At 55.0% G+C, this 21665-nt stretch overlaps 1 long non-coding RNA gene across 1 annotated transcript; it reads right to left on the bottom strand.

Moving 5' to 3' along the window:
* Positions 1 to 181: 181 nt before the first annotated feature.
* Positions 182 to 18260, bottom strand: LOC138844629 (uncharacterized). Its single transcript, XR_011380755.1, has 5 exons — positions 16746 to 18260; positions 7134 to 7239; positions 2820 to 2939; positions 2608 to 2704; positions 182 to 2206 (listed from the first exon to the last, which is right to left on the bottom strand). It is a non-coding gene; the product is annotated as an uncharacterized lncRNA (long non-coding RNA).
* Between the last annotated feature and the right edge of the window lie 3405 nt (positions 18261 to 21665).

Below are 21665 nucleotides of genomic sequence, written 5' to 3' on the forward strand. Positions count from 1 at the left end.
GAGAAAATGTATGTATTTCAATTTTTTGCACCAAAATAAGCTTACCTTTTAACTGAATTTTTTCATAAAGTTTTTGAAATATCTTCATAAATAAAGGATAAAATAAGCTTTTTTTAATTTATTATAGTGTTTACCATGTACCAGACACTATTGTAAGTGGTTTACAAATATTTACCCCTGTAATCTTCAAACCATCCAGTGAAATAGGACTACTTTTCTTTTTTAATCTTTATTTAAGCGTAGGTGTTGTGGTGCAGTAAGTTAAGTCAACCGTTTGGTACACCAGTGTCCCACATCAAAGTGCCTGGTCTGTGTCCTAGGTGCTCTGCTTCCAGTTCCAGCTTCCTGCTACTGCACCTGGGAGGCACAGGTGATGGTTCAGGTACTTGGGTCCCTGCCACCCACATGGGAAAACTGGATGGAGTTCTTGGCTGCTGGCTTTGGATGGCCCAACCATGGCTGTTGCAGGCATTTGAGGGAATGAACTAATAAATGGGAGATGGATCTCTACCTCCACTTTCCCTACCTTTCAAAATAAATAAACATTAAAAAAATTTAAAGATTTATTTATTTTTTAAAGACAGAGTTACAGAGTTTCCAGAGAGGGAGAGGGAGAGGGAGAGGGAGAGGGAGAGGGAGAGGGAGAGGGAGAGGGAGAGGGAGAGGGAGAGGGAGAGGGAGGTCGGTCTTCCATCTGCTGGTGCACTCCTCAAACGGCTGCAACAGCCAGAGCTGAGCCCATCCAAAGCCAGGAGCCAGGAGCTTTTTTCCACATCTCCCACGTGGGTGCAGGGGCCCAAGTGCTCGGGCCATCTTCCACTGCTTTCTCAGGCCATAGCAGAGAGCTGAATCGAGATCCGAACCCGTACACATATGGGATTCCAGTACTGCAGGCAGCAGCTTTACTCCCACACCGAGCCCATGGGAACTCCCACTAACAAAAGGGATCTGTGGTCATCACTTCTGAAGTCGTCCCATTTGCTGCCGAGGTCCTGCAAAACTGGGTCTACATTACGAAGGGTGGTTTGAATTTCTGATGTTTCATCTTAATGGGGAAACGTCTCATAGAAACTATAACAATTCTGAAAACGCAAGCTCTACAACGTCAGGAGACCACAGGAGACTGAACAAGAGTGTGGGACTTGGGCAGATTTGGACCCAAGTCCTGATTCATCTGCCCGAAATTTTCAGCACTACGTTTCAGATGGTGCTAAATAAAGGGAGTGAGGGCTGACTCTTCTTCCAGGAGTTCCCAGTTGTGTGGTCTACGTTTGTGCCTGACTGAGGCTTGGGTCTACCAAAGTCACCACATGAAAGAATTTGGTCAGACTTTAAGACACTTCGAAGCACTGTCTGTTAATATTTGTCTCTGGGGATGACCAAGCAAGCAAGCAAGCAAGGCTGCTTCTGGAGAGCTACTGAATGAGCTTCTTGCAGGCGAGATGTTCCAGTACTGATCCAAGTTGAAGTTGAAGTTGAACGATCCTCTCCACCTGCCTTGCCACCCCCATCACCCACGGGCAGCTTCCCAGGGCAGGGTCTTGCCACACGTCCTACTGCGTGTGGCCTGGCTAGGGGGCAGCCGGCTCTGTAGACCTTTCTTGTTGTTGTTGTTTTCAATCACTTTCATTCATTTGAAAGCAGAGACACCGTGAGAAATCTCCTGTCTACTGGTTGACTCCCCAGATGCCTGCAACCGTCAGGAGCAGGCCAAAACCAGGACCTCGGAACTCTATCCAGATCTCCTACATGAACGGCAGGGGCCCAGCTGCTTGAGCCATCAGCTGCTGCCTCCCAGGGTGTGCATGAACAGGAAGCTGGATGGGACCCTGGGGTAGCACTGAAACCCCAGGCTTGGGTCTCTGTTTGTACCAGTAGAGACCTAAGAGACCTAAGCCATGGTGTGTGAATATCCTGCAACCTACCAGGCAAATGGTAGTGAAAGCTTTCACCTTTCAAAGGCCAAAGCTGGGACATACGGTACCTGTGGGCAGATTGCCCGGGAAAGGCTCAGTCCAGCTGTGCGTGGTACCTCTCGGGCCTGGAATGTGTCATGAGAGGTTCTGTGCCTGGGGTCCAGAGACAGCTCCACTCACATGGACAGATGGACAGGACCTCCACAGCCATCCTGGCTGTCTGCAGGGCCTCAGATCGGGTCAGTCCCACCAAGAGAGCTTTCTGGAAGGAGTGCACCTGAGTTTCCATTCTGGAGAAGAGAGACATCGGCAGGTGTGTGGTCGCTGATCGTGCCAAACACTCCTGGTTCCCTGAACGGCACCACCCAAACTGCTAATAAGACAGAGCTGGGCTGAATCCATTGCCTTGTTAGGAGGCAGACCAAGGGCCCAGGTGTGGCTGCACGTGGGGAGGGAGTGGTCAGCTCGCACCAGAATTACAAGTTGGGTTTAAGGAGGGGAGAGAACGGCATAGCAGTTTCGGGTTTGTGGAAACAGCGAGGTGAGGGTGGGAGGCGCCTGCTGTTTCCTATTCAAGAGTGGATGGGGCTGTGTGGGAAATTCCTCTAAGGAATCATCAGGTTATTTGCCTGGGCAGGAGTCTCCTGGGACAGTAAAGAGAGCAATGAAGACAATGGAAGAACAAACTCACGTCAGGGTAGACGGTAAGCGGGGGGCAGCGTGTGGGTAGTTTCGGCCTCCGTCTGATTAGTCATTATGCCTGGAGTCCCGAGGACTGGGACATGTGACTGGTTACATGGTGATGGATTGAAAAGGTTAAAATTCAGGATAGGAACCCATGAGCAAAGTGGGGGGGGGGGGCTCAACAGGACAGGGAGGGGCTCAGAGGAATGCAAGCCTTACCTGTTCTAGAGTTGCACCCACAGTGGACGGCTTTAGGTCCAGACTCCACGGTCACACAAGCGAGCGTTAATTCACTCCTCACTGCAGTCCACACCACAGAGCACCCAAGTCGCTTCACTTCTGGAGAGGAACAGGAGTAGCAGGTGTCACTGGACAGACAGGGATCAGACGCCAGGCCCATGTGATCAGTGGGGGTGGGGAGGGCATTTTAAGGGAAACTGGAGTTCAGAAAGATTTAGAAACCTGTCCAGGGTGACACAGCCGAGAAAAGCAGCTGTGCTGGCGTCCAAACCCATTCTCCGCCATGCCTCCAAAGCTCCTGTTCACCAGACTGGTCAGGGGGAGCACCCCCATTTGGCTGAAGATGCTCAAAACTCCTCAAAACCCACCTTTCCCTGGGCTGCTAAGATCTTCAGCTGCTGCAGCTGCTACCTAACCCTACTTCCGGTGAGAAGCCAGCGGCTCCCACTTCCCCGCTTGAGGCACCCCTGTTGGAGAAGCTGGAAAGACCGCACATTGGGGCGGGTGCGGAGTCAGTGGCAAAGTTGCTGTGAGCGCACGGGAAACAGTGGGAGCCTGGTGCCAGACACTGCCCAGTCTGCCGTGACCCCATCCCATAGCTGGGGGACTGTCAACAACACACAGTCATTTCTCACAGTCCAGGAGGCTGCGAAGTCCAAGATCACGGAGCTGGTAGACCTGACGTCTGGGAAGGGCCCGCTTTCTGTTCAGAAGGGGTGCTTCCTGCTGTGTCTGTGCAGGGTGGCAGGGGCTGGCCCCCTCTGCAGCCTCTTTTTGAAGGGTCTTGCGACCCCCCAAAGGCCCCACCTCCTAGTAGCATCACGTTGCGGGGTAGGACTTCCACATATGATAACAGCCTCCGGTGTGGTGCTGGACAGCAGGCTTTAGAAGGCGAGAGGCCTCCTGGCTGCCCTGGGGACTGACCCGGGGGAGAGGGACCTGAGCGAAGGAGAGAGAAAGCTCGGCCTCCTCGGAGCCTGCTGGGAAGCCCTGGCCGGGGAAACTGCGTGATTAGGGTCAGAGCACACCCTCAGCTCACAAAGGTGAGACACAGTTCTGCCCTGAAGTCGGCCACGGGGCAGGCCACAGCCCACTCCAGCGAATGTGCCTCGGTGGAGAGAGAGGCACAACTCGGTTGTAGAGCACGAAGGGGCAGCTGGCCCGGCAGGAGCACCCGCCTCAGCAAGCAGGACACGAACTTACCGCAGACTCCTCTCTGTCCTTGGACAGCAAGGAGAGAGTTCGCTGTCGTAGCAGCCCTAAGTGGGGGAGAGATGCTCTACCCATCAGGATTCCTGGCGGTAAACAGAGGAAACTAATTCTGGATCATTTAGGCAGAAAAAAAATGTGTGAGGGGCTGGGGTTGTGGTGCAGAGAGCTTAACCACTGCCTGCAGCCCTGGCATCCCGTATTGGAGCACAGGATTGAGACATGGCTGCTCTGCTTCCGATCTAGCTGCCTGCTAATGCGCCTGGGAAAGCAACTGAAGATGGCCCAAGTGCTTGGGGCCCTCCACCCACATGGGAGACCTGGATGAAGCTCCTGGCTCCTGGCTTTGGTCTTGCCCAGCCCCATCTGTGGTGGCCATCTGAGGAATGAACCAGTGGATGGAAGATATTTTTTCAAATAAATAGATCAATCTTAAAAAAAAAAAAAGATTTGCAAAAAGGATTTGGGGGACCCCTGGAAATCTCCAGGTGGCTGGGAGAATTTCTCCCTCTCCCTCTCCCTCTCCCTCTCCCTCTCCCTCTCCCTCTCCCTCTCCCTTTCCCTCTCCGCCTCTCCGCCTCTCCACCACTCCACCTTTCAAATAAATAAATCTTAAAAAAAAAAAAAAAAAAGAGTCCGGGATGCAGAGAGAGCTAAGAGGGGGCCCAGGTAAGCAAGCTGCTGCAGGGGCCCAGGAGGGAGGAATCCCCGCCCTGGAGGGGGCTCACAGGAGTGGCCTGGGCACAGGTGCACTGTGAGGACACAGCACGCCCCAGCGGACCCTCCTCTGCTGAGCAGTGGGCGCAGGCCTGCCGCCTGTGTCCCGAGCAGTACACCAGCTCTAGCTAGTTTAGGCCATAGAAGCCCATGAAGATGGAGCATTCACTCACGAGGAACAAGAGACCAGGGAGACCAGGCTTGGGGCAGTCAGCAAGGGAGGGCTCTGGGGGGCCAGAAGCCACCCCAGCTGCGTGGGTCTCTGTAGACTTCTAAGCACCTGTGTCCTCAGCCCGCCCACCTGGGGTCCTGCACGCCCTGCAAGAATATTCGGTTGGCAGGGAAGAGGCTCATGCCTGTCTCCAAGGGCTGGGGTGGGGGCCGGGGGGAGGATGTGACCCTTTGGTTCTCTTTGGGGAAGTGGGGATGGGCAGGCTCCCCCAAGGACGTCAGGGCGCTCGGGTTGGGCACCCCACAGATGACAGCCAGCCTCCACCTTGTCACCAGCGACCCTTGGTTCCCAGCCTGGCTGAGACCCCTCCTGTCCTCTTCTTGGGAAGCTGCTGGGCGAGATCCCGGCCCACGGCTTCCACGGCCGGTGAGGGGTGGGCGGAGGTGGACAGGCCGACCCGGGCTTCCGGGTCACCTCAGGATGGGCCTCAGACCCTCGGGTCCCTCCCTTCACGCAGCCACAGAGCTGCTGTCCATCACCTGAAGGTGCAGCCTGAAGTCCTCCGGCGGCTTCCAAGGCCCGTCAGGTGCACTTGGATTTGGGGAGTGAGCCGGTGTTGGAAGCTTTCTCTCTCTCTGTATCTCAAATAGATGAAGTAACAATAAAAAGGTTATTTAAAAAAAACAACTCAGATTTCCCTTGCCAAACGCAAAATTCTCCTTAGCTACATGCTATGCTAGCTCTCAAGTCTTGACTGACCTCTTTCCTGCCTCTATGCAGTTTTTCCCCATATAGGTGTGTATGTATAATATCATAATCTATTTTTAAGTGTCACGTAAGGGTATAAGCAGCTCACGTATTATGAAGGTTATCTAAGCCCGAGTCCTAATGGCTGCAGAGTATCCAGCAAGTGAATGTAGTGGTTTACCTGCAGCCTTCTCTAGTGATAGGAATTTTGCTTGCTCTGGGTTTTTACTGTTAGAAATAACGTTTTGTACAGAGCCTGATGTGTATTTAAGGCTGTGTTCTTAGAATGGAGTTTTGTAAGAGCACACACTGGGCCAAAGGGCACGAGCTTGCTAAGCTTCCTTGCACGCATTGCCAAATCGGCTCAGTTTCCAGAAGCAAGCCCAGTAGGGCGTGGGTCAGTAGGGACACTGGTTCTATGACAGCACTTTTTCTAACCCTGGGCGGCTCACACTGTTAAAGGCAGGCAGTTTGAGAGATGGGACCTATATCTTATTCTACTTGGGCATTTCTTTTGTTATACCTTTCTTAATTATTTCATAATCAGTTGTGCTTGTTTGTTTGTGATTTATCTACTCGTGTCCTTTATGGGTCTTGGAGCAATAGTATTTGTCTTTTCTATTGAATGGCCCAGTAAGAATTTCAACTCTTGGTTCCCTTTTCTATCAATATCCTTTATCAGATTTTCTTTACAATTTTAAAAACCACCATAATCACAACACTGGACTTAGCGGACATGTTTGGTCAGGAAATCATGTCTTCGGCATGCCATGCTGTTCCCACGCAGAGTGTATTTGCTCCACGTCTTGCACACTCCTGAGAGCAGATTTCATCACCTACACTTCAGTGCAGTGGGGAAGCCAAAAGCCTTTGCTTCCAGGTGCATCTGCCTCCCTGCCATCGGACAGAGTTTTCACTTCACTCAGCTCAGTGGGGCGTAAAGTGTCTTTCAATCAAATCTATCAATCTTTTCTTGCATGATGATTTCTCTTTTAAACAGAGTTCTCCCATCTCCAATGATTGTATGACTTACTTTGTCTTGTTTTCCTTTAAGTTTTATTTTTTTTTTGTTTATTTTTTAAAAAACATTTATATATTTGAAAGGCAGAGTTATAGAGAGGAAGAGGTAGAGGCAGAGAGAAAGGTCTTCTATCCACTGGTTCACTCTCCAAATGGTGGCAACAGCCAGTGCTGAGCCAGACCGAAGCCAGGAGCCAGAAGCTTCATATGGGGCTCCCACGCAGGTGCAGGGGCCAAGGACTTGGGCCATCTTCCACTGCTTTCCCAGGCCACAGCAGACAGCTGGGCCCGAAGTGGAGCAGCCACAACTTGAATTGGTGCCTGTGTTGGCTGCTGGCAGTGGTTTAACCCATTACACCACAGAGCCGGCCCCTCTTCCTTTCTCCCTCCCTTCCTCCCTCCCTTCCTTCCATTTCTTTTATGCCTACCTCCAATCCAGCTGGGATTCATTTTGGTAGGGTGGATGTAGGTGCAGTTTCCCAGTTTGCAACAAGAACTATATTTGTACTCCCAGGCCCGCTGTGGAGGTTGTCCCTTCAAGGAAATCATCCAAAATAAGAGATTTACAAGGACATGCACTGGTACGATTGAACTATTAGCATGGTTACAATAGCAACAGTATGGAAAGCCCATACACCCATGGGTAGGGAAAGGGTTAAACCGTTTGTGATACAGCAAGGAGGCAGGAGAGCTGCCCATGATGAATTTTAAAAAAAGAATACACAGTACACCTGCATTTGTGTAAAACCACGCAGGAATATGACCACAGACCCAGAACGAAGACACTAGGGGCCAGGTTGTGAGCAAACTGTTGAGTGTTGCTGGGTGGGTGAGTGGGTGGGTGAGTGGGTGGGTGGGTGGGGGGCCCGGTTGTGTCTTCCGAGGTACTCAGAGGAAATCTGGAAATGGGAGGTGCCCCCAGGGTAATTAATTTCCCCCCACATTAAAATTATTTGTTTAAAGATTTATTTATTTATTTGAAAGGCAGAGTTACAGAGAGAGGGATCTTCCATCTGCTGGTTCACTCACTAAATGGCCACTACAGCCAGGGCTGGGGCAGGCCAGAGCCAGGAGCTTCTTCCAGGTCTCTCACATGGGTAGCAGGGGGCCAAACACTAAGGCCACCTTCTGCTGCTTTTCCCAGGCTATTAGCAGCGAGCTGGATTGGAAGTGGAGCAGCCGGGACTGGAACAGGCTCCCATATGGGATGCTGGCATCACAGACTGCAGCTTAAATTCTTTTAAGACAGTAAAAGGTTTGTCACATCAGTACAGTGGCATTTGGCATGGGTATGCTTCTAGACCTTTGCTAATCTCCAGTTTTGCCTTCTAAGGAAATGACCCTCCAGCCCCTCACCCAGAACCCTATCTTCACAAATGGTGCCTGAGTGCTTGTACACATTCTGACAGCTTTCCAACCATCACTGGTCTTCTCTCTCATGCGATGCCTTTTCTTGCCCCACAATAGAGAGCCGTTTTCCCCACCACCACTTTGTGAGAGCTTAGCCCTGTAGCTAAGGCAATGCAAGGCCAGCTAAGCCTTGGCGAGAGTCAGGTGCTGGGTGGACAACGCAGGCTCACTCACCAGCAAGTGATGGCCAGGAAGTGCACAATCCAAACCTCATCCTTGCAAAATCACAGTTCCAGTAGCAGGCTTGCTTTAGACTACTGAGTCTCAAAAGGTCAAATCCGTGACTGTAAACATCTTCTAGAATCAGAACAAAGTCATGGTAGACTACTGCGTTGGCACCCTCCAAGGAAGCACATCTCCTGGCTACCAGTGCCCTTTGGTGGTCCCCTCCTACATGCATGCTGGCCTTGGCTGTGCGGCTGGTTTTGGCCAATGAGACACCAAGGAGGCATGACACAAGAAGAGTATGGGTGAGCGTCTGTACCCTCGGTCTGTGCTCTTGGAGTGCTCTGGCTTGGAGTCCAGTTGTCACTCTTTGGCGAAGTCCTGGCTGGAGACTGGAACATAGAGAAGCCTGGGAGAGTGCGGGAGCTCCTGGGGGACACTGGTGCCCAGCAGGGTGCCCAGCTGAAGAGGAGCTTCGCTCGGCTCATCAGAAATCACAAGGAAACAATGACTTTAGCCACCATGTGGTGGTGTAGCTTGTAACACAGCGATAATGAAGACACCTGAAAACCAACCACAGGAAATACCACAGGCTGGGAGAGAAAAGCAAAACACAAAGGAAGATGTGCACAGGCGTAGACGGTATAGAAACACACACCTGTACAGCAGGATGAGAAGCCACTGAAACCTGTACAAACTGTCTGAGGCTCCTCATCGGGCTACTTTCCAAGCACCAATTTAAAAAGCGTTATAAGTCATTTCAGAAAGTCCGTGGTGGCTCTTGTTCTCAAAGACTTTCTGTCCTTGGGAAAAGGAGAGCCAGTTGCCTCTTGGGGACAGGGCCAGTGACCCTCAATCCAGGCAGGGGCTGACTGAATGGGAGAAGTTCTGGCTAGCTGACAGCCAAAGCGGCTCCCAGAAGCGGCCAGCATCCTCTTTATACAAAGGTGTTTGCCAGTAAGGAAGGAACTCCACCTCCCGACAATGATTGTGTGTATGTATGTGTGCGTGCAGGAATGCGTGTGCGTGTGTGCGTGTGAACCTGCGCGCGGGTGGGATTCCAGCCTTGCAGCTGAGGCAGTACCTGATGCTGCCACTAACTTAGAGTCCTTCTAGGCACTCACGGCTGAGTCTTGAACTCTGAGCTCTGCACATCAGCTTCGGAGCCCACCAGCCAGCGGGCGACACTGTGTGACAAGCGGAGCTGGGATGTTCTGAAGCTGACGGAGTCTGGAGGGCTGCCGTATACACTGTACGTGAGGCCTGTTCATTTAAATTAAACAACATAAACAACTTGGCAAGACAAGCCACTATAAGGTTATTCAACTTTATTTCCATCCTTCCAATCTCTTGACAAATTATAGTTAATGTTCATATGTAGTTTACGTAATACATCTAGAGGAGTAGATGCATGAGAAAACCAGGAGACCACTGGCCATGCTGTTGGCCTACCCACAGGTGCCCTGCGTGGGTACCCTTGCCTCTGTTCCTGAGCTGGAGCGGGCGTGCAGCATTGCCTGGCATTCCAGAAGGACGTCCTGGCTCCCAGCCCGAACTCACACAAGGCAAACCATGTCGCCCAGCCATCAGGACTTGGCCATTTCTGAAAAGGAGAGGGCACCGTTCTCGCCACCCAGTCTTCAATAACTGAGCCTGGAGCTTCTGCAGGGATTCTAGGGCTCGGGATCCTGGTTCAATCCACTTATTTAGGAGGAACAATGTTGTGTTTGCAACACTTGTGATTCTCTTTGAGAAATAAAGAGCTGAGTCATCTTTCTGAGTTCTCCCTGCAATGCACTTTCTAGATTTCCCAAGATGCTTTTTAGATTTCATTTTTCCCAGATGAAGAAATGAATGCAATGAGTAGCCCAGTACACGTCAGGATGGTGGGGAGGCTGTGCTGTGGACACTGCAACTGCTCCGGGTGCAGGGAGCTCCTGATCCGAGCCTGGCCTGCTTTGGTTAAAAGATCGTTTCCATTTTGAGAGGTAGAAAGATGGAGGGGGGCACAGAGGGAGCAGGCTCCCATCTGCTGGTTCACTCCCCAGTTGTCTACAAATGGCTTGGAGCTGGGAATGCAACCCAGGTATCCCACCTTCGTGGCAGGAAGCCAATCCCTTGGCCCCTCGCTGCTGCCCCCTGGGGGGTCTGCACTGCTGGAGGAGGCGCCAGAGCCAGGAGTGGAGCCCAGGTATTCCAGTGTGGGGTGCAGCTGTCCTAACCACTGGGCTCAATGCCCACTTCCTGCGCCTGCTCTGTCTGCTGAGGGCTCTACTGACCGATCCAGGAAAGACCGCCCCTGTGCTTCCCTGGGAAGAAGCCCAGAGACTCACAAATGATCTCCTCCAGTGGATGCTTTTAACCGGGACTTTGTGTCCCAGCTGCTCGGTGAAGCAGGCTGCTGTGAACTTGACCAGGGCAAGGCACCTTTCCCCTTGCTGCTGTTACTCCTCCATCTTGGGAGCAGCAGTAACCACTGTATGAACAACCAAGTCTCTCTGGTGAGGAGTGCGTGCTCCCGCGCACAGTGATAGCAGCGAGGCCGGGGTGGGCTGGACACATCCCTCATAAGCCCATGGGACAATCCGGGCAAGGACTTTTCATAGTCTGGGGTCAGGGGACATCTATAGCCCTCACTGGAAATAGCAGGCAAAAGCTTCTGTATCCTGAAGCCCAGTCTACCTGGCAGCCTGCGTGAGCCTCTGCTCAGAGCACCCTCAATGCCCTGTTAAGAGCTAGGATGGGACAGGTGTTCCGCCTAGGGGTTACGATGCCCATGTCTCATAGAGGAGCGCTTGGATTTGACTCCTGACTCCACCTGCCTGCTGACACCGGCACTGGGAGGCAGAGGTAAAATAAACTGGGTTCCTGCCATACATGGGAAGTGGGGGGGGACATGAGTTTAGTTCTTGGCTCCTGGATTGGCTCCCCTCCCCCCACCTGCTGCCTCAGTCATCGTGAGCATTTGGGGAGTGAATGGGAGTCCTGTCTCTTTAATTAATGAATTAACAATGACAAGATGTTTAAAAGAGCAGAGTCACTCCCTCAGGTGTCACTTCTGGGGACAGGGGAGCAGTAAAGAGTGCGGTCAATGGTGGCCTCTAGGCCTCACCACCCGTGACCAGGAGGACCTTAGCACATCTCTCAACCTTGCCTTACACTGCGGAGTGGGGAGCCGCTGCTGTGACCAGCAGGCTAAGCCGCTGCCTGCAGCACCTGCATCCTGCATGAGCTCTGGTTTGAGTCCTGGCTGTTCCACTTCTGATCCCGCTCCCTGCTAATGTGCCTGGGAAAACAGAGGAAGATGGCCCAAGTGCTTGTGGGAGACCCAGATGGAGTTCTGGGCTCCTGGCTTCAGCCTGGCCCAGCCCGGGCTGTGGCAGCCATTTGGGGAGTGAACCAGCCATTGGCAGATCTCTCTCTGTCTCTTGCTCCCCCTGCCCCCTGTAACTCTCTGCCCAGAAAAATCTCTCTCTCTCTTTTTTTTTTTTTTTTCCAAGATTGGGCGGTAGTGGTGGTAGTTTCAGAACCCAAACACTTGACCCACACTTGACCCACAGGCAGCTCTCAATAATACAACTATTACTGTTGTTTGTAGGCCACACTCATGGCCCAGGACGGCTGAGGGCCTTGTCGTGGCTGGCAGCTTCCGGTGAGGTGCTTGGGCCTTTGTGACGCCCAGCCTTTGGCGCTCTGTGACCTCTGTTCTCCAGTGTTGTGCATCCGGGACAGGCAGGCAAGGCGGGCTAGGAACGGCTTAGGAGTGTGTGCCAGGCAGGAGGAAGGGCCTGGGTGCAGGTGGACATGAGCTTGCAATGCACAGCCTGCTGCGGGAGGTCCTGGGAGACTGAGTTCAGAGACAGGATCATCAGGGAGGGCTGCCGGAGGAGGCAGCATTTACTTCCCTTAGTACTCAGGGGTCAACAAATTTTCAACAAAGTGTCTTGAACCTGAGACCCAAGGCCTGTGGCAGGGGTTCCTGAAAGTTACTCAGAAAACAGCCCAGTTCTGGAGGGAAGCAGGGTCAGAGCAGAGGGCCCTGCTCTGGCCCACCTCTGAGAGTGATGATGTTCCAGCGCTGGGCCCTTCCTTATCTGTGAAGTTGGGGGTTGGGGATGGCTGGGGTCTGAAGCTCCCCAACCTCTCCTGTAGGCTGCTCTGCTCTCCAGCTCCGCCCCTCCCGCGGGCTGCACATCGCTGCACCTGGGGAAGCCGGCGCTCACCTGACTCATGCTGGGGGACATACGCCTTTCAGGCTGCTCTTTGCACCTGGAGAAAACCAGCGTGCGGACCAGCCTCTGAGCGTTTCCTGTTTCCCCAAAAGCTGCTGGGGAAGGCATCCGATTCCTGCCTTCCCATTGGTGGGGCTGGCAGGGAGGGGAGGCCAGTCCACAGCCTGGATGCTCCTGAAGGGCGCTGTTGGACCATCAGTGGCCACAATGACGTGGGGACTGCAAAGGCTCCACCTCAAAAGAACGCGCCCAGCACGTGGCTCTGGGTGAGACAGGCCTGCTCCCAGGGTGACTGCTCACACTGCCAGGCCCTGGGGCCCCAGAATTGGGGGTGAGGATTTGGAGGCCACTTTGACAGGAGCCAGTGGGGTGAGGACCAGAGACAGGGAGAGGGTCTGAGACACCTGCTTGCACATCACCAGGGTGACAGGCAGGCGGCGGCCGTCTCCTGCACGCATGGTGGGAACTTGGAGAGTTCGATAAAGGGACTGTTTAAGAAGGTGAGGGCCAAGGTGTGGGGAAGCCACAAGGGTTTGTGGCGGGCTCGGGGCAGCTGCCCTGACCCCCAACACGTGGCTGGAGAGAGGGCAGTGGAAGCCTGGACCCAGTGACAGTGCAGAGAGCACCAGGGCTCTGTGTGCGGGGCCCAGAGGGACCCACAGCGCCCTGGAAGACCTAGAAGGAGGCTGAACTCACCTTCACTCCACTGGCATCTTCCAGAATTCTCAGTCCAATCAGGACCCTGCCTGCTGTCCCTCAGTGCAGAGGTGGGGACCATGTCCAGTGTAGCTAGTGCAGTTTGCCTTTGCAATCAAGAGATAACCATATTGGACAGAAGAGTGCTTTCCCCCTCCCCCTCTCTCTCTCTCTCTCTCCCTCCCTCCCTCCCTCCCTCTCTGTAACTTTGCCTTTCAAACAACTAAATAAAAATCTTTAAAATAAGACCAAACAAAAACCCAGCTGCATCCAGATTTCTCAAGAGTCACAGACTGTCACCTTCGCTGGTTTTGCATCCTTGGGCTGCTCTTGAGCCCCACGTGCACGCCCAGCTGCCCTGCAGCCCCCTCGAGCCCGTGCAGGGCAAACGAGACAGCACGCCATATTAAAAGGACTCTTACGAAGCAAAAGAAGGCACCCTCAATTGTGCCTATCAAGCGGAAGTGCACCTCCGTGTGTAGGCAGAGGAAAGAGGAAAGCAGCCTGAGGATCCTTGACCCCTGCCCCTGACCATGGCCTTCAGGATTTTGGGCCCTCAAGGAATGAATAGGCTAAAGGAGGTGAAGACAAGTCCTCCTTGTGGGAAACTTGCTAACTGTATTCTGGAACAAGTGTCTTATTTCTTTTACCAGCCATCTTTTAAAAAGAATTTTCATTCTATTTGAAAGAGAGAGAGAGAGAGAGACAGAGAGAACTTCCATTTGCTGATTTACTTCCCAAATACCCACATGAGCATGCACAGTAACCAGGGCTGGGCCAGGCCGAAGCCAGGAGCCAGGAACTCCACTCCAGTGTCCTGTGTGGGTGGCAGGGACCCAAATACTTGAGCCATTAGCTGCTGCCTCCCAGGGTGCACATAAGCAGGAAGCTGGAATCAGAAGTGGAACTGAGGCCAGCGCTGCGGCTCACTAGGCTAATCCTCCGCCTTGCGGCGCTGGCACACCGGGTTCTAGTCCTGGTCGGGGTGCCGGATTCTGTCCCGGTTGCCCCTCTTCCAGGCCAGCTCTCCGCTGTGGCCAGGGAGTGCAGTGGAGGATGGCCCAGGTGCTTGGGCCCTGCACCCCATGGGAGACCAGGAGAAGTACCTGGCTCCTGCCATCGGATCAGCGCGGTGTGCCGGCCGCAGCGCGTCGGCCGCGGCGGCCATTGGAGGGTGAACCAACAGCAAAGGAAGACCTTTCTCTCTGTCCCTCTCTCTCACTGTCCACTCTGCCTGTAAAAAAAAAAAAAAAAAAAAAAAAAAAGTGGAACTGAGACCCCAGCCCAGGCTCAGATATGGCATGCAAGTGTCCCAGGTGGCCTCTTAACTGCCGTGCCAGACGCTCACTCCTGGCCATTTCTTGAGCTCTCTGTGCCTCTGTCTTCTCATCTGAACAATGGGAATAGCCATAGCATCTCTTAGGGTTTTGTGAGGATTGAATGAGCCCATCTGGAAAACACGTGAGAGGTGTCTGGCGCACAGGAAAGGGGTATTTTTGTGTCCCTTCAGTATCCTGTGCCAGCCCAGAGAGACAGGTGCACGGTCTGCTCTCCACCCAAGGAGATGGCAGCTGTGGGCGACTCAGCCGTGACTTTGCCTAAAAGACCTGACGAGCCAGCCCATACGTGGCGCCGTGGGTCTCCTGGCTCTGGCTCCCTGAGGAGGTGTTCCAGACACTCTCTCTTGGAGCCTTGCCTCCTCCAGGTTGCAGGCTGCGAATCCAGACCCACCTGGGAGGCACTGGGGGTGGGAGGTGGCCCTGATTTGGGACTCAGAAGGCACTCAGGGCTGGCTGAAATTATGGCACAGCAGGTTAAGCTGCCGCCTGTGACACCAGCATCCTATATGGGCACTGGTTCAAGTTCTGTCTACTCCACTTCTCTCTCTCTCTCTCTCTCTCTCTCTTTTTTTTTTTTTTTTTTTTTGACAGGCAGAGTGGGTAGTGAGAGAGAGAGAGAGAGAGAAAAGTCTTCCTTCTCCAGTTTCTGTTGGTTCACTTCCCAATGGTTGCTGCGGCCGGCCTACCATGCTGATCCGAAGTCTCCCATGCGGGTGCAGGGCCAAAGCACTTGGGCCATCCTCCACTGCACTCCCTGGCCACAGCAGAGAGCTGGCCTGGAAGAAGAGCAACTGGGACAGAATCCGGCGCCCTGACTAGGGCTAGAACCCGGTGTGCCGGCGCCGCAGGCGGAGGATTAGCCTAGTGAGCCGCGGCGCTGGCCTACTCCACTTCTGATCCAGCTCCCTGTTAATGTGCCTGGGAAACCAGCAGAAGATGGCCCCCGGTGCTTGGGTCCCTGCCATTCTGATGGAGTTCCAGGCTTCTGGCTTCAGCCTGACTTAGCCCCAGCCGTTGTGGCCAGCTGGGGCGTGAACCAGCAAATGGAAGATTCTTCTGTGTCTCTCCCTCTCTCTTTCTGTAACTCTATCAAACAAGTAAATCGTTTAAATACATACATACATACATAAAATGAACCCACCTCAATGGTGTGCAGGGGCCCTAAGCAGCTCCTGAACCATTTCAAGTTCCGGTCTGCCCCACTCCTAGGCTGTCAGGCGGCTGCAGGGGACAAGGGGACAAGACGTCCCTGCTATGTGGCTCCAGAGCGCCAGGAAGAAGCGCAGATCCCAGCCCCAGTCAGCTTGGAGGGAAGGAGAGGGGGCCCAGAGGAGGCGGGGAGGGCGGCTGGATGAGAAGCTGTGACAAGTTCCCTCTACGCAGAAACAAAACCGAAGTTGCTAGTTGCAGCCGCTTGTAGGAGAAAGTGCTAGGGGGAACTCAGGGGCCCCAGGAGCACAGTTCCCCAGGAGGAGGAGGAGATAAAAATAGAAATTGCGCCCCCACCGCAGCTGAAGAAGATCTGTGTGGAAGGCCTGTCTGGGCTAAGGCAGAGGCAGCCATGCAAATTACAGCAGTTCAACGAAATTCAGGGCGAGCGGCTGGCCTCCTGGTCAAGTCGTCTGCCCCCGGACTGGTGTGCCTGGGCTCCTGTTCCAGCTCTGCTCCCAGCTCCCGCTTCTTGCTGATGTGGACACTGGGAAGGCAGCCGGGGACGTCCCAAGGGGTTAGATCCCCGCCACCCTCGGGGCAGACCTGGATTCAATTCCCAGTTCCAGGCTCTGGCCCTGGCTCAGCCCCAGCCGAGACGTGTTCAATCTCAGCACAAGCACCATCAAAGATGCAGAGTCCGGGAGAGCAGGTCTCAGCCGCGGGCGAAGCAGGCGGGCACAGCGGGGTGGGCGGAGCTGTTTCCTCTGTGCCCCACCTACTTGATGCTCAGTAGGCACCTCCTTGAGAGCCAGGACCTTGGCTGCTCAGGCTTGCAGGCACACGGGGAGCCCCGCCCAGAGCCCATGGGTGGAAGGGGCATGGCAGAGTGGCTCCGGTCCCAGGTGCCAGCACAGTGGGCTGGCAGAGTCTAGCTTTGCCCTCCGCATTCCAGGCCAGCGTGTTACCCCACCAAAGTCCTCACGGGGCGAAGCTGCTTCTGCAGAGCCTCCACGGGCTCCCTCCTGCCCCCGGACCCTGTCCTCACCATGGGCGATCCGCACTCAGCCCCGTCCGCCTCTGGCTCCCTGTGCGATGGCCCCGGGTGGGTGGAAAAGAGGCCGGCTCGGTGGTCTGTGGGGCCTCGGGCGGGGTCGCTCTTCTCTCCACCCAGGTGAGTCAGCTGCTGCTTTCAATGCGGGAGCAGCCCTTCCTCCTCCAGCCGCACGCGCACGTGTGCGGGACGAGGAGGGAGACTGGCTATGGGGAAAAGGGCTGAGCCTGGGGGTTGCTGCCAACCTGGAGTTGCGTCAGAGCAGGATAAGAACAAGGAACACTCACAGAGCTCCTCCTATCTGCCTGCTCTATGCCAGGCTCTTGGCATGTATTCTCATTTAATCCTCACCCATGCTTTGGGAGGTAAACCTTCGAGACCCATTTCACAGATGAGGAAATTGAGGCACAGAGCTTCATTTAGTTGCCCAGAGTCACACAGTCACCTGAGAAGGGTGGCCTTGGGTTCCACTGGGTGTGCTGTCTTCCCTGCCTTGGGGTCTCTGGGCGAGCTCCTGCAGCCAGGGTAAAACCTGGGTAAGTGGCTGTGGGTGCTCTGAGGGTGTGTGGGGCCAGGCTGGCCTGGTGAGCACGCAGCTCTGTCACTGTCGGGTGGGCGCCCTCTGGCCATTGGAGAGCTGGGACGGGAGGATCCCCTGGTCCGCAGCTCCCTCCCTGGAAGTGCCGGGGGTCTCCAAGGCTTAGAGCCCAGCATGGGTGAAGGCTGCTGTCCGCCTTCCCAGCTGATGTCCCTGGAAAAGCCCCCGCCTCGCCACGGGCCGCAGAGTGCTGTGCAATTTCCTCTGTGGCTCCGTCCTCCCCTGATGGCTGTGAAGGGCCCATGACTCAGGCCTTGGCCTGCCACCAACAAGCCACCAGCTGCCTGGCCTGCAGCTGGCTCGGTGGCTGGCTGCAGGAGTGGCTGCCCACTGCCTCCCCATCTCTGCTCCGTGGATAGGCGGGGCGGAAGTCTACTGTGGGTCAGGCTTTCCCCAAAGCAGGTGAGAAGCCAGGAGCAGTGCCCGGGTGTGTCTGGGGAGCACCCTAGCCGAGACAGACCCTCCTCTCCCAGCTGCGAGCCTCCAAGGTCAGGGGTCAAGGTGCCACGGGCAAGCTCGGGGAGCTGGGCCTGCGCTCCCTGCCCACCCCAAGCAGAACCCCTGTGTACCTTCCCATCGCCAAGGAGGCCCACGGGGGAATTTCCTCCTCCTATGGAAAGGTGCTTCGCTTAAGGTGATCAGGAAAGCCAACGACAGCCATGTGGACAGCGCCCTGCAACCCAGGGGCTGACTGCAGCACTTGAAGCAAGGAGGATCTTCCACTCCCCGGCCCAAGCTGACCTTGGCTCACCCACAGCCCCCCGGGGTGGGGAGACACAGCGCCGCCGCTGCCAGGCAGAACCCTGGGCAATGCGAAGTCACGTGGTCTGTGTCACTGAGGCTGTGACTCAGCCGCGTGCTTGCCAAAGCTCATTCATAAAGGGGTGAAACTGCTGGGTAGGCACTTTTCAAAGCGAGGGCTCTGCACCTCCTGCAGGGAAAACCTGAGTGACGCAGGAGCTGGGCCTTTCCGGCAGCCCAGGTGGGGGCCAGGGAGGGGGTTGGGGGGGTTGGGGGTCTGTGGACCCTGAGGTTTCCATCCGTGGCTGTTGGATGACAGAGGAACGACAGAAAAAAAAAAAGTGTGGGACTGGTACAAACCCTCCTGCTGGATGGAGGGTCCGCCTGCCTCCCAGGGAGAGGCGTGGCACGGATGTGGCCATGAAGAGGCCCATGTGCCCCGTGGGCTCCCACTCCCTCTGTGCCTTTCCCAGGAGATGCCCGCGGTCCAGGAACACTGAGCGATCAGAGCTGCTCCGAATCTGGACCAGTTCTGGAATTCTAAAGAGCTTGTGAAAAGAGGTTTTTATTATTGTGCTCCCTGACAGGCAGGCTGGGAGCAGGGAGCAGCCCCCGAGCCCTTTCAGGCTGTCCTGGGTCACGTTGCCCGGAGAGAGGGGCGGGGCCGCGAGCCGCACGCAGGCTCCGCCCCGCTGGAAATCCCCGCCTCTGTCTGCTCCTGGGGGATGCACAGCCAGGCGGGAGCCACCACCCCAGCTGTGCCCGCACACAGCCTGGGCCCGGCCCCGCTCCCCTTCTTTCTGTGCCTTCTCCGTAGGACATCAACTTGCCTGATTGTCAGTGGGGGCTGAAACCCAAGGGACGTGAGGGCCTGACAGAGACTTGCAGTGCAAGTGAGAGCCTGGCAGCTAAATGAGGTGATGAAGGGCAGGTGCTGAGGCGCAGTGGGTTGAGCTGCTGCTTGGGACAGCGGTTTCTGCTAGAGTGCCTGGGATTCAGCCCCACCTTGGCTGTCCATCCAGCTCCCTCCTAGAGTGCCTGGGATTCAGCCCCACCTTGGCTGTCCATCCAGCTCCCTGTTCATGCACCTGAGAGGCAGCAGATGATGGCCCAAGTGCTTGGGGCCCTGCACCCACATGGGGGATCCTGATGGAGTGCCCGGCTTCTGGCTGTGGGCCGGCTCAGCCCCAGCTCTCGGGGCGAACCAGCAGATGAGAGATCTCTCTGTCTGTCTCTGTCTTCCCCTCTCTGCGTGTCAATCTACCTTTCAAATAGATAAAGAGTAAGTCTTTTTCGGTTTAAGATGGGGTGACTTTTGACCTACCCACACTGCAGGAAGAATCGCTGGATACTTGGTGTCCAAGGTCCTGCCCGGGAGATGCTAGAGGTGTGTCAGAGCGGAAGCAGGGAGGCCAAAGGTGACCCCACATCTCACAAGTCGGCCTGCGGACGGGGGCGCTCCCGCTGGCCGAGGCATCCTGGCTGGCTCCGTGCCCAGGGCAGCATCTCTGGCCCCTCCCAGGGGCCTCGCACAGACATGCCTTCTTGCCACTCTGACCACAGACAAATGAAAACTCTCGCAGCAAACAGCTTTCAGAGGCTGCGGCCCTGAAAGGGAATCTGGGCTGCCTTTTCCCACAAGGAGTTCAAGGAATTGTGATTACTCAGAGCCCCCTCTTGACATCCCTGTGAACATTTGAGAAATTCCCAGTGCCTCCCAGTGCCTGCACTGCAGGAAGCCAGGGATGTGCGAGTCACACGGGGGCCAGCAATGAGCGGCTCACAGCAGCCATTGCGTAAGCATAGTTGTGCATGTGCGTGCGTGTATGTGTGTGAGTGTGTGTGTGTTCCTTTGTTTGATAAGGGGAGGAAATGCAAATAACCGAGTGATGACTTCTGGTAAACTTACGCCTAAAAGATGACTTCCTGTCTGCTCTCAGCCCCTCCCACCTCCTCTTCACACACCCCCCACCCCCCACTCCCTACCCTCGGTGCTCTGAGCAGCTTTTCTACGACAAAGCTGTGGGATCAGCACAATTCATGCGATGAGTTCTGTGAACCCCTCCTTTGGGACTCAAGGTCGTGCTTGAGCCCAGAGATGGATGCGGGGACTCTTCAAGGATGCGGGGCCTGCTGGCCACCGGCCAACTTGCAGCAAAGCCAAACTCTGGGTGGAGACAAGACCTTGGGGGCCTTGGCAAAGGCACTAAGAAAGAATACAGGGCACCGTGGCTGTGGGGAGACAGGTGGCTCACCAGCAACTGTGAGGATGAGCCCACAGGAACTGCATGTGGCCAACTGAGTCCTTTGTGCCCTGTGAACCAGTGGCCTACTAGAAGCCCAAGGGAGTGTCCACCGTGCCCACCAGTGCTGCAAGCAGCCCGGGGCTGCCCCACGACACAGACACAGGCCCAGGAAACACGGCGTCTCAGGGTCCTCGGCCTGTGACACACACCTGTCTCCATTTCTAAAGGGTAGCTTTTTTTTTTTTTTTCTAAAAAAGGTGAAAGGAAGGAGGGAGGGAGGGAAGGAGGGAGGGAGAAAGGAAGGAATAAAAAAGGACTTGAAGCAGGCCAGACTCATGCCATCCACAGCTCCCTGCCAGCCCGGCCAGCACGCAAACGCTGCAGGAAACAGGATGGAAGCCCATTGTGATACATATTTGCCAACAGACACATTTAGGTTTTCACAAAAACAAGCTAGAAAAAGCTCCATTAATACTTAAGACTGTTCTTGGGGCTGGCGCTGTGGCTTAGCGGGTTAAAGCCCCAGCCTGCTGTGCTGGCCTCCCATATGGGTGCCAGTTTGGGTCCCAGCTGCTCCACTTCCTTGGGCCCTTGCACCCGCGTGGGAGACCCAGAAGAAGCTCCTGGCTCCTGGCTTTGGATCAGCACAGCTCCGGTTGTTGTAGCCATCTGGGGAGTGAACCAGTGGATGGAGGACCTTTCTCTCTCTTTCTGCCTCTCCTTCTTTCTGTGTGTATCTCTGCCTTTCAAATAAATAAATCTTAAAAAATAAAAATAAAAAAGACTTGCGACTCCTCCTGCCTTCCCAGTAGCTCCTGCGTAAGCACTACATGTACTCTTTGGAGACGGCGTGTTGAAGACACACAAATACCCCTAGACTGGGAGAGCTCAGCAGCTGGCTTGCTCTCCACCAGCCCCTCCGTGTGCTTGGAGCTTCTCTGTCTTCTGCTCGAATAAAGGTTTGCCGCTTCTCTTGTCGCTGCTGCGTCCAGTCTCGTAAACTGTCACCAGTACCGGGACACCAACCCGGACTCCTCTCCCCAGTGCTCCCGCAGCACTTTGAGCACACTAAGCGAGGAGTGCTGCTTGCTGCTGTGGGACCCTGGAGGAGGGAGCGCCGCTGGGTGTGGGACACAAGCCGCGATGGGTCCCAGAGCCCTCGACCCAACAGCGCGGTCACCCAGGCGTGAGCCTGTGGATGTTTACTTGTGTCCAGTTGCAATGTCATCTTAGGCTTCTTTTCTCGTCAGCATTACCCATGTTCCTATGTAATCCCCATATCAGCCTTGACAGCGATTGGGTGATATTGCATCAAGAGGCTGCCAACGT

The sequence above is a fragment of the Oryctolagus cuniculus genome, chromosome 12 (assembly GCF_964237555.1).
Source record: "Oryctolagus cuniculus chromosome 12, mOryCun1.1, whole genome shotgun sequence".
Lineage (NCBI taxonomy): Eukaryota > Metazoa > Chordata > Mammalia > Lagomorpha > Leporidae > Oryctolagus > Oryctolagus cuniculus.